We start from the raw sequence: 13,522 nt of genomic DNA on the forward strand, positions 1-13,522 counted from the left end.
CAGTTTGATTCCTACTGTCTCCACCTCTGCATGAAAATGCACGAGGTCTGATGGCCGTGTAGTTCCCACCGGAAACGAGGATCAGTGGAGAATTTATGGTATTTTAGGGAGTTAGGTTTTCACTCTGTGGCCAAGTGAGTTTTTGACACTCCTTTCCCCCTTTAGTAAGGCATTACAAACTTGCTTTACTTAGCTAGTAGACCTAGGCATGAGTCTACAGGACCTAATAGTAGGCTCTAAGCCTACAGGATAGCCAAAACAGGCATAATTGAACAAGAGGTATATCTACCAAGGCGCTTTGTATCCAACTATGGACATCACGGACGATATTGTTCACGCCTTTAGCAAAGATCACTTGCTCTGTATCAAACCTTTTTAATAAGATATTAAAAAGGTTTGATACAGAATGCACGGGATTTATAAAACATATACGCCCAGGTCAATGATCAAGTAGGAGAGGATGAGGATACAGAGGGAGAATTCACAACGGTCCCATCGCCCAAGAACCCTCGACAGATTGACTCCCAGGTTGCACAGGCAACCAAGAGACGGAGGACCTGTGAAGATCTTATGGAAGAAGGTCTAACACCACAAGCTTCAGAAGACAAAAGAGAAAAAGTCCCACCAGTGATTCTCCGAGACAAAGAAAAGTGGATATCAGTTTCAAGGACCCTTGGTGAACAAAACATCAACTCCTCCAGGGTCAAAACACAGATGAAGGAGTTAAGCTTCATCCCAGCACTGTCTCAGATTATCGCAAAATGACAAAAATGCTGGCCAATTCCAAATTGCCCTTCCACACCTTCGCACTAGCAAGCGAGAAAAATCTTAAAGCGGTCCTCAGAGAGGTTTCCCAGAGCATCACAACAGATGAGGTCACTGTTAACCTCATAAGTTAAGGGATTACCATAATCAAAGTTAGCAGAATGGTGGGATCTGACAAAAGGCCAATGCCTTTAGTACTAGTAGAAATCAGCAACACCCAGAAAAGGATATACGAAGTGACACATATTTGCAGGCTCAAAATTACTACTGAGCCTCTAAGGAAAAGGGCATCGCCAGGCCAATACCATAGATGCCAAAAATTTGGGCATGCCCAAAATTTATGCAGAGCAGCTTACACATGCCTAAAATGTGGAAAAGGACACCAGACCAACCACTGCACCAAGCCAAGGACTACACCTGCCTGTTGTGCCAATTGTAGAGGACCTCACCACGCAAACTACAAGGGGTGCCTTTTTCACCCAGAAAATCGTGGGTCAGCAAGAGATAACCTTGCTCCTCCACGTAATGACGCCATAAGCAACTAAGCAGGTTGTCCTCCTGTTCGAAATACCTCAACTTCAGCAGCACAGGATGGCACGTGATCGTCATCCATGACCAATGCAGATGCGGTTCGAACTCAGATTCCTTCATCACATGAGCAAACAAGCTCCAACGTAATGTTAGTTTTAACTGCGTCTCTCACCACCATGCTGCAGGAATTCAGCAAACCTAGCTCTTCACCGTCTTCCAGAAAGAGATTCTATCTAAAACCCAATCCATACTGACAGCACTATACAATCTATAAAAACTCAAACCAAACTCACTCACGATAATAGCATGGAATGCTAATGGTCTGCTAAACAAAATCCTTGAACTCCGAGAGTTCACTCACAGATACAATCCTGATATAGTCTTAGTTAACGAAATGCACCTTAGGCCAGCTAATAGCTCTAAACCAACCCAGAAAACCTTGAGATAATAAGTATTGAAATTCATACTAACAGTACCGGCAGCATCAAAATATATACATCATACAACCCACCCGGCATCCCACTGTTGGCAGCTGATTTGGATTCCATTCTCGGCTTCACTGACTCCATTTATGGCTGGAGACTCTAATGCCAAGCATAGAACTTGGTTCAGCTCCACAATCAATGACAAAGTTCGTATTCTGTACTCAACCCAAAACTCAATAGTTATAGCCAGACCTACAGAGCCCACTCATCATAGTTCAGCTGGAAGCTCAGATGTACTCGTCATCGCCATTCTCAGAAACAGTATCAACTGGAAACACTAAATAAACTGTCTTCCGATCACAACCCCATCCTGCTTAAGCTCGGTACGCTTGAAACTCATTTCTCCACACTCATTTACACCGTGGGACAAACTGTCCAGAATTCTCCCAGAGCACATCGGCCAGCGCGTTTTATTCACAATAAAGAGGAGAAAGACTTTGCTGTAAACAACCTAACGAGTCAAATAAAAAAAACAATAAAGTCAGTAATCCAAACTACAGCCTTTCACCAGATCAGTCGGATCCCCAAGGAAATCGTGGATCTAATCAGATTAAAAAACAAAGCGAGAAAGAGGTGCTATAATAATGGAAGTCTTATAACCTACAGCATATTCAGAGGATGAACGAGATGAAAATAGACGACAACACTAATAAGGTCATCAAAACGAAATTTCAGTTTTTGGATCACTAAAAATGACTCCCACCAAAGAAGATTTTTTTTTGTTTAAATAGAGGCTTAAAGGTCATTAAAAGTAAACTAACCCCAACGTACCCATACTCCTCATCTTATGGGGAAAAAAAAGCTTTGATATAACCCTCGGAAATGTAACAAACTCGTAAAAGACTTTTCAACGTATTGATTACGCCATTCCAGCTACTCAGAATATTATAAAATAAACTGATCAAATATTACCTCTTTCACAAAATCGAAAGGAAGTAGAAAAATGTACTTTGATGAAAATCACACTCAATACCACCTGTCTCGATACCATCTTTGGTGAAATTAAAATACATAAACAAGAGTCAACCTGTATTCGGATATTTCACACAAACATATCATTCTTATCGAAATTATCTCCATTAATAAAACTTCTATCAATAAATGCGAACTTATCACCAAACAATATCATATATTATCGCATAGATTCCGAGGACACACCTTCCACTCTTTTATTTCAAAAGATATTATCTTAACGCTGTTATAATCCATTTGATTTTCTTTCCTTCTGTTGAACTAATTTCATCACGCATTTTCTTTTGATTTCTAGTCCGTCCGAATGTTAGCGGAAAAATCTCAGAATTATTTCTGGTTCATTTGGAATCACAATATATCTCGCTTTCCTTCCACAGGCATTTTACGACATTAGAAGCATTTCGCTTATTCCATCTTCAATCATAGACTAGTTCATAATTTTATATTAAAAAAAAGACACGAGCCTTCAGCTTTTTTTTTGTAAAATTAAACCCATACAAGATAGTAAGGGTTAAATGATTCTTTCCTATCTTCCCTGCGATAAAAAAGGGGAAAAAGAAACAAACTGCAATTCTGAGTTTATTAATGCATATAAATATCCACCATCAATTATGGAAAAAATAATAAAAAACTTCCATGATTCAAATATATTTTCCTAAAATGAAAATATTCAATGAGTTAAAATATTATGCCATCCATTCTGTTGAAAATCTTGTTTCGTCCTTCCCTCCCCACTAAAAAATTTAATATTCTGTAATTTTCTTATGTTCAGAACGTCATAATTCCAAATAGTGAGTTTTAAAATTATCAGCTTCTCAGCTAGTAATAAATTACAGTATTTCTTGTTGAATTTTTTTTTGAAAAAAAAAAGACAAATTCCATAGTCTCAAGTATGGTTCTTGAGAGTAATTAATTTTCTATTTGCATGAGTTGCTAATACCAACGAATACGATATGATTAGTCAGGAATCAATTGCACATTCAATGTCTCCACACAAATATTTTAATAATCAGTCTCAAGAGTAAAACCGTATACAGTATTCAGATAAAAACGCAGAATACGTACGAGCAAATTCTCTGACAATTATCATGTCGCATTAATGAATAGCGATCAGTGTATTATTATTATTATTATTATTATTATTATTATTATTATTATTATTATTATTATTATTACTTTCTGGTTTCTTATCCGCAGTGTCTTGAACCATGTCGGAAGGTTTATTCGATGGCTGATCGTGGTTTCATTAAAATATGTTGTTAAGCCTAACTAACCAACAGTAACCTTTAATTATATACTTTGGGTCCACCACGACGTGTAAAAATACTTCTGTAATCCAACCCTTAACGGTCTATTACACTTCATCCTACTTTTGCATTACTCCTTCTCTCTCTCTCTCTCTCTCTCTCTCTCTGTATCTTATCTTACAAAGCAAAAATTTCCCCAGAGGGTAGCCTCTTATACCGGTTTTTAATGGCACCCTCCTTACTGCGATCTCTTTAGACTCGGCCTTACACTTTGGCGCCCACTTCAGCAAGTACATCGAGGTATTCCTTATATTGCTTTAGAGATTTACGTCATAAAAGACGCTATTTTTTTTTTTTTGTCGAAATTAGAAAACAGGTTCCTAGTTAAAATTACCTTGTTCACCTTATTACAGGACACGGTGAATGCTCGCTAAGTTCCTAGAAGTCAATAAAAGGAAGGAGATTGCGCAATCATCGGGAATGTTAATGTTATTGCACGTGTTAGTCGACGCTCAGTCCACAACAAACTATTTCCGAGACGGAACTTAAAATTATATAAAATTCCGTGTTACTATTAATGACAGAATCCAGATGGCAAGCAGCCAAACTGCAAAATCCATCATGAAAGAGGAAATCCCCCTTTCTTTAATCGAACCAAAATTATAGATTATGTAAAAACAGTCTTGAAGCGTATCGAACACCGAGAATAGTTAATACAATTTGATTCTTCTTCGGGTTTCGTCTTCGAAGTTAAGTCTTCTTTCATCTCAAAATTCACTTAAAAAAATTCTGTCACCATTTTCAATAGAAATCTCCCTCTTGAAGATTGATACCCTAAGAAAGTGTTTCAACAAATTATACCCAGTTCTACAAAAGTTAGTTTCCTTACACAACCTTCTGTGAATAGCTACATACTGAAATTCATGTTGATTGATTGGAAATGTTGTAGAAAATGTGGACTTCTGTTTATAGAGATTTCTTCTTCAAAATCCGAATCCCCTCAGTTCTCACCGAATCTGAATCACGACAATGTTTGTGCATCCATTCTAAATAATAAAGATCTCTGAGATCGCTGGATTCATCGCAAATTAAGCAGACTTAAAAGGAAAGAAATTAAAGGCAAGAATTTAAAAAAAGACTGATAGATTAGAAAAAGGTTTTAATATATGCTAAAATATCTACATATGTATGTTATTTTTCCACATAATCGCCATTGACTTCCAGGCATATTTGGTATATCGTGGTAGTAGCTTCTTCATACCCGCGTCAAAAAACTATGAATCCATTGAGCACAACCACTGAGTCACGCTGTTCCTCAGTTGTCTCTTCTTCTTCAAAGCGCTGAGATGGGAGCCACAGCATCGTATGCAAGAACAAGAGGTAGTTCCTAGGCTTGAGATCCGGGTGGATTGTCGAAGAGTTCCCACCCAAACTTCTCAATTTGTTGAATTGTTCGTCTGAGTTTCTTCAGCGTTCGGCAATACGCGTGAATAATACCTGTGGTTCTTCTCTGAAGAAAATCGAGGAACAAGATCCATTTTCGTTCCCCAGAAGAGAGTGGACATCATTTTTGACCCCTGAACTGATGACTGGGTGCCTCTACATCGATTGTTGTTTTGACTCGACGTTTGTTAACCAAAATGAATGTTTCGTCTCCAGTCAAGAAAAACGTTCATCTCCTTCATGCTGTTTATGCGCATCGGTCAGCATTTTAGGAACACATCTGGTACACAGTTTCTTATACCGCATCTTTTCTGTCACAATTTCATGAATGATTGAGCGCGAAACTCTTAGGAAATCCAAAAGAAAGTTCCGTAATTGTGGAGTGACGATTCTCACGATTTTTCGTATTCACTCTTTCCACCAATTCGCCGCACTTGGCGAGCCACTGCACTCTTCATCGTGAACATTGTTGCACTCTTATTTAAACAAACGACATCATTGCCAGGGCCGAATTTACACTTTTCCCGAGGCGGGCGGGACCGAGGCGCTAGAGTACTCCGCGGAACCTCCTTCATTGTTTGCGTCACTTAAACTGGCCGTAATTTTTCAGGGCCTCTAGCTTGAGCGTCGTTTGTGCATAAATGCTGCCCTGACCATTGCCTAACCTTACTGTCACTCATTACCTTAGACCCGTAATTTTTACAAAGTCGTCGGTGAATTTCTGCAGTACTGTTGTTTTCCGCCATCAAGAAACCGCATCACACCATGAACCCCACAACTGCCAGGATTTTTTATCAAATCACTCAAATTATTTTTAGAAGGTAACAAGTGAACAAGACATGGCTCGCGAGGGCGCTGGCTCGGATTCTATTATAAGAGATATCTTTTTTGTGTTCTTCTAGACGGAGAAAGATTGATTTATCAGTTCGTCCGTAATATGGTTTACCACAACTACAAATAATTCTGTATACTCCTGGGAACTGAAGATGGTGATATTTTTCTTTAGGCTGACTAAATATAGATCAGAATTTTGGTAAAGTACAGAAGCACGTTTTGATGTTGCACTTTTTTAATATTCTTGTCAGTTTAGGGAAGAGGGAACTGATGTAAGCTCTGGGAGTAGCAGAATCTTCATTGGTTTGTTGACAACGGTGAAATAGAAGTTTCTCAATACTTTTTTTGGAGAGAAACTATTATTGATAAAGGTCCTTTTGATGAAATTAAGTTCATTTTGAAGTTCTTCGTCATCTGATAATAAGGATCTGGCCCGATGGGCAAGAGTAGATATAATGCCATATTTCTGTGGTGGGTAGTGGTGAGAGGACGTGTGAAGGTATCTATCTGCATGTGTTGGTTTCCTGAGTTTTATGTCTAAAAAAGAATTAAAATTGTTAATTAGCTCAGAGGTGAATTTGATGTTGTGATGAAAGTTATTTAAACGATCCAAGAAAACTTTGAGGTTTTCTTGGACCATTTAAATAAATTCTTGGATCATTTAAATAAGAACAGGTCCCAGGAATCTGGGACGTGTTCCCATATAAGAAAAACATCTTCAATATAACTGAGCCAGATTTTAGGTTTCAGCGAGGCCGAAAAAATTGCTTTTTCTTCAAAGGCTTCGAGAAATTGTTTGTCAGCACCGAGGAAAGCGGACTACCCATGACTACTCCGGTGTTTTGTTTATAGGTCTTGTCTTCGAATCTGAAGTAGCCTGAGTCGACGCAATGCAGAAGTAAAGCGAAGGACTTCTTTGATAATTTGTTCTTGAGAAGATCTTTCTCCGTCTTGAAGAGCACAAAAGAGACCCTTATAATAGAATCTGAGCCAGCGCCCTCGCCAAACACGTCTTGTTCTCTGTAAACTCTGATGAAGGCCACAAAATACCAAATAGACAGGAATCAAACTTCTAATATTCACCAGTGTTATGATGAACTTGAAAGACGTATCCTGGAGTCAAAAGAAATCGCCCTCTATTCTACCCACATGAATAACAATCTTATTTACAATTTTCTAGACGCTCATAGCTCAGCTATTCAGTATTGGCGTTCTTGCGAGATCACACGCACATATAAATGGAGATAGAACTGAAGTGCGGACTCCAATTCAAACGTTTTTGAAAGATCTGTTGTTGTTGTAAGAGTGTAATGTTTCTGTCGGTCTTTTTGTATATACTTTTGTGCTTTGACACCTGATGAAGTTGGTTTCTAGCGAAACTAGTTGTGTCCTTATTAAACTTTTATTCTTAATTATCTCAGGGTTTCAAGTCATTAAATTATTGAACATTTTCATAAACCGAGTCAATCTGCATACAAATATATGCGCGTGTGTGTGTGTGTGTGTGTTATTCCCATTCTTATATTATAACTACAGTTTCATCTAAAGGGGTACGCCAGTTACATACGCATTTCCTTCCAGCGGGAACGTGAATAATAAAAGAAGGGAATGGAACTCACTCTGTAGCTTTGGGGTAGACAACCTTCAGCTGATCATGAAGCACATCAACACGTCCTTTCTTTCGTCATACATGGTACGAATTTGCTCTGCATTTTTGAATATTCACATGTACAACCGATAGGAAATTTGAGTTGTTAGTGAAACAGATCGCTTTTTTAAGAAAGCAAATAATCCCGAAACCTGCTTGTAAGATCAAAGATGGAACTACTTTATTTATTTCGTGTGCGAATTACAGAAAATGTAAGAGCATGCATATAAATGATTAAACGCATACATCTGAAGAAATAGACATTAGAAGAATTGGAATTAAAAGCGTACATTAAGCGACAAAAATGCCACTTGCATGAAATATTAAGCATAAAATGTCAAATTTCACTCATCCAGTGACTAATGTACTTTAAAGCTTTTTCATTAAACTGCATTAAATCTTCTCGGATACATACATTATTAATGTCTATTAAGAAGCATTTCAGAAGATGATCCATGGTTTGTGTTTCACCACATGAGCAGTTGTCATTGTGTGTTTAGCCTCATCTGGCCATATTCTACTTTTATCTGCCCATTCCGGAGCGAAGTCTATTCAATGTTTTCCATGTTTTCCAGTCAAGATGTAAGCGAAAGGAAGAGATTCGTTTAAGTTCAGGGACTCTAGAGATTGTGCTTGCCACCTTGTAGCTTTTATGGAATCAACCGACGGTTCTACTGAGTGATTAAAACGTTTCTTTGATCTTAGCCTCTTGTGTACTGCAACATGTCCATACAAAGGATGCCGTTCATCATTTAGTTGTTGTTTCCGCTCATATCTACTCTGTGTAGTCCTGATGTGAGGAGGTGCAATACCAGAGAGTAAGTGTAGATGGTCAATTTTGTAGGCTTAAGGCAGCCGATAAAGTGCCGACATGTTTCATTGGAACTACTGAATGCAGTAGTCTCCAATAAATAAGTTGATGGTGTACATTTGGGCCCCTAAATTCACCCATTACCTAAAGGCATTCACAAAAAGCTGCTGCAGTGAAATTCCAGCTTATCAATTTTTATTTTTGGCCAGAAGCAGTACATACTCAGACAACTAGGCAGAAAATTGAGTGGATACTGAAAGAAGACTACTTCCTCTTCTTCCCACTGTAAGTTAGGGCCCATTGTAATTTTTACAATGGGCCCTAATTTTTAATACATAAATACTGCGACCAAAACAGTGCTGTTATTGTGAATTCTGTATTCTGGTAGAGAAGGAAACTGCTAATGTGAAGTTACATCTTCTATGTGTTGACATAAATATGCCTCATTGGATAATATTTTGTATGTGTTAACGTATGTACAAGCTTTTAGATCGTATAATTTGCAATAACTTCGTCAGGCGGTGCGTCCAATATGGATTCTAAATATCATTAGACGATGATATTATGTAAGTAATGTAGCGCACGGGATAAAATTGGTAGCAATTGTATCCCTTCGTATCATCAGGTAAAAAAATCGAAGCTCATTTTGATAACGCTCTCTTTAATGAAAAATTCATACATCGTGTGAACAATATTAAATCCTAAAATTATAGGTTCGAGAACATCGATATGTGTACAGAAATGTTCCTAACAAGCCTGGAACTTGAGATTCTTTTTGTAAATACTTATTGCAAGCCTGAAGTTATTTGTAACAAAAAAAAAGCATCGAATTTGTTTTTCACATCTGGCTTCCCGGAGAATTTTATTACTAATTCATGCATGTATTTTCGTGAAGACCATTTGTAGGTCAGTGGAAGTGGCATTGCAGTCTGCCGTGCTTAATCTCACGAAGAAAGACTTGGATTCAAATCTACTCGTCGACTGGAGAAACGTTTACTAAGCCTTTTTTTTTTTCAACCGGTTCCTGGCGAGTTAGTCGATCTCTGGCACGGACAAGGTTTTCTTTTCTCCTGGAACTCGGATTTTTCGTCTCGTAAATTCAAGAAAATTGACCATCGAACCCACTATTTTGAGTCATTAAAATATTGTGTTAGGGGACCACAAGATGCCAGTACTTGATAGCCGTCTCTTTACTGATTGCTCATTAAATTAGTGATAGCTTCGGGTCAGCCATCTCTGATTGGCTACCAGTGGAGATTACTCTGTCCACTCAGTCTCCAGAAGTTAGGTAGGCTTAAAAGGCTGCAATCACTTCTTAGAAAGGAATAAAACGTGTCAGCTCATTCGTTTTTATTTCTGAGATAACGCTGAAAAATTATTATTGCCAATAAAAGTGTTTAATTTACAGATAACAATGTTTATTTCAACTTTGCAGAAAAATACTACTACGAAAAAAAAAAAAAGATGAATTGAAAAACTGGATTATGAATTAAAGTTACCGGAATTACTATGTAAACCACAGTGGCCATCTTTATTGAAATTGTGTCCGGAAAATTCATCGTGGAGATTTCATCACGAAGATAATTCATCGGGCGGAAAATTCATCGCAGGAAAAATTCATCGTGGGGGAAATTAATCGCGATAAAATTCTTCGCAAGAAAATTTGAAATCGTGTTTCATGTCATTCCTATATATGAAAAAAAAAAGAAATATTTTATGTGTGATTTATTATTTCTACAGGCAGTGTAGATGGAATATTAATTGTTACAAAACCGGGATTAGATGGTTACGGAGACAGAGCACCATATTTAAGAATATTTAGGGATAATAGTTATATCCAACTAATATTTATAGTTAACTATTTATGTATTCCTATTATTCCTATTAACTATTATATTAATAGTTAGAACAGTGATCAGAGAGAACAAAATATTTAAGAATAGTTAGGGAGAAAGGGAAGCATATTTAAGGATATTGATTCTTCTAACCGTTCACTATTTTTTTCTTCTGCGCATTTACACATCCATCTGAGTGTGATTTATTTTTTATATGAACTAATTCAGAAGGTGACGTGTTTCAGTTATTGAACACACGTGCATTTTGCAAATCACTGCACCTTTCCTGTACAGTAAAGACATCCTGCACGCTGCTATCGTTTGCAAAGTTAGTTTAAGATCATGCAAGATCAAGTTTATTTAAGATCAAGGGATGCAATTTTGAGTAAAGATATTAAAGAAAATGATAATAAAATCACGTAAATGCTATCTTAATGATGTAAATCAGTATAAGTAAATCTGCTGTTTCAATTTACCTTTACCTTTTTACCTTTACCTTTACCTTTTCCTCGAATACTAATATTTTATGACACTAAAAAATTTTAAATTTTATATTTAGTCTTTTTTACTGAAAAAAAAATATATAGATGGATGGATATTATCGCAAAGTGAAATACGTAGTTAATTTCTTTTCTTGTGAGCCGTTCAAAAGTAAACTGTAATCAGAAATATCATGTCGCTAACAACCGACGCAACCGGCTAACAACCTCAGCTCTCCAGACGATATAGTATTAATAGAGTCATCTTTAGCCAAGGCGAAACAACACTTTGACAAACTATGCCAAGCTGCAAAAATATTTAGATTAACAATTAAATTAAATAAAACTAAAGACTGTTACTCGGTTGCTCTTGGAAGGATCATATCCCTAATTCCAGTATTTTAGAAGAGGCAAACCAAAAACTCATGACTGAAATCCAACGCAGATTTGACGTCAACTTGATTGCTTGATTGGCTTGGACATCAAATGAGACATCCCCCTCCTTCTCCATAATTTAACATCTCATTTTTATACGCTCCCTCAAAGGACAAAAAAGAGGAAGACCAACTAAACAATTCTGGCATTAACCACCTTATCAGCACAGATACTCCCCTCTCTCTCTCTCTCTCTCTCTCTCTCCACGAGAAATAACTCAACTGGTTCAAATCAGAGATGCCTGGAAAACTACATTAATAATTAACTTTTTCTTATTCCTATTTATTTATTCCGTTTCCCTATTTACAAATTGTAAATTGTAAATAAACCATGATGATGAACAACAGACTAGATAGCGCACCCTCTCCCACCAATGAGCTGTGGATTCGAAACTCGCAAGGATATTTGTTGTAAATGTTATTAGGTGAGAGATGAATTTCTTCGTCTGAAAATACTAGAATTGGAGGAAAAGGTAAAGACTACTATTGCAGTAAGTATTGGCAATTTATTTTATTCTGATTTACATCGTTATGATAACATTTGCTTGATTTTGTTATGGTTTTCTTTAATATAATTACTCAAAAGTGAACCGATGATCTTAAACTAGCTCTGTTAACGATAACAGCGAACAACACACACAAACACACACACACACACACACACACACACACACACACACACACACACACACACACACACACACACACACACACACACACACACACACACACACACACACACACACACACACATCGTTATATACATATATCGCAAAATCGTTATACGAGGATAAGGTGATTGGCTCTATGCCTCTCTGTGTATTCTATGTCTGTAGAAGCGTTATGTTCTCAAAGCTAGTTGTTCTGCTTGCGATAGTTTCACTCCAAGTAAATTGGGTAGAAAACCCCTGTAGTTCTCGCCCAAGACCGGATAACTTGGCTATGTCTGAGAAATATCCTTAGCTCCTCACTCCAGTGACTGTAAACGAATCCAGGACACTCCTTTCCCGGGCATATGGTTGCGAAGCAACCAGTTCGGCTAATCGCGCGGACTAATACATAGATACATAATAAAGTTATTTTTTGTGAAATTTATCTTGCACTTCATTTACTTTTCATATATTAGTATCAATGCAATATCATTTCAATTTTCTAGGGAATAACATTTTCAGCGAATTTTTTCCGCGATCTAATAGTTCGCGCGATGATTTTTTCTGTGATGAATTTTCCTTGCGATGATTTTTCCCCACGGTGAATTGTCCCCGTGATGAATTGTCCGTGAACCCTTCGTTGGACTAGCGGCTACCGTATATTTGCTCTCGAAGCAATAAACTGCGGCTTCGAATCTGAGCTGTGGACATGAATGCTTGTGATTGGTCTTAAGTGAAAGATGAATTTCCTCGCCAGGTGTGAGAACACCCCCTCTCTTATTGGAGGTCGCAAGTGGCTTTAAAAAGTTCCATGTTTGGTATCTAGAGCAGGGTTCCGGACTATAAAAAATAAATAAAATATATACAAAATTAATAAAAATGAAAACAAACACGCCTTAGCCCATCCCCCTGCCTATAGAAATGCATGATAGGTTTGAAAATAATCTTTCCTGAGTGGAAATCACAAAAAAAAAAAAAAGGCGGAACACAACTACACTTCAATCACTCCAATGACAAAGATAATACACCATAATCTTTCTGATAAATTTCGAAACTTTAATGTTTCTTTCAATATTTGGCTATAAAATATGGATGGATTCCTTAATATCCGCCAGTGTAATATCGTGCGTAACTTAAATTGAAGCCTTTCGACTCTATATTTTAGTATTTCCTGAGTATTTCTCAGAGAATTCCTTATGTCTAAAATTATAAACAGTATCTTAGTGAGTAGAAATCATGATAGGCGCAAATAGTGTGTGTGTAGCTGATCAGCGTTATCTTAGTTTTAAGTGATCTTAAGCTAATTTAAAAACAAGTTAAAAAAGAAACTCTTCAAGAGTGAAATGCCTTTTATATGCGATCACAAATTTTTCTTTTCAACCATGAAT

This window comes from Typopeltis vanoorti, chromosome 8, assembly GCF_054136105.1.
Source record: "Typopeltis vanoorti isolate ZY-2024b chromosome 8, IOZ_Tvanoo_1.0, whole genome shotgun sequence".
In the NCBI taxonomy this organism is placed as follows: domain Eukaryota; kingdom Metazoa; phylum Arthropoda; class Arachnida; order Uropygi; family Thelyphonidae; genus Typopeltis; species Typopeltis vanoorti.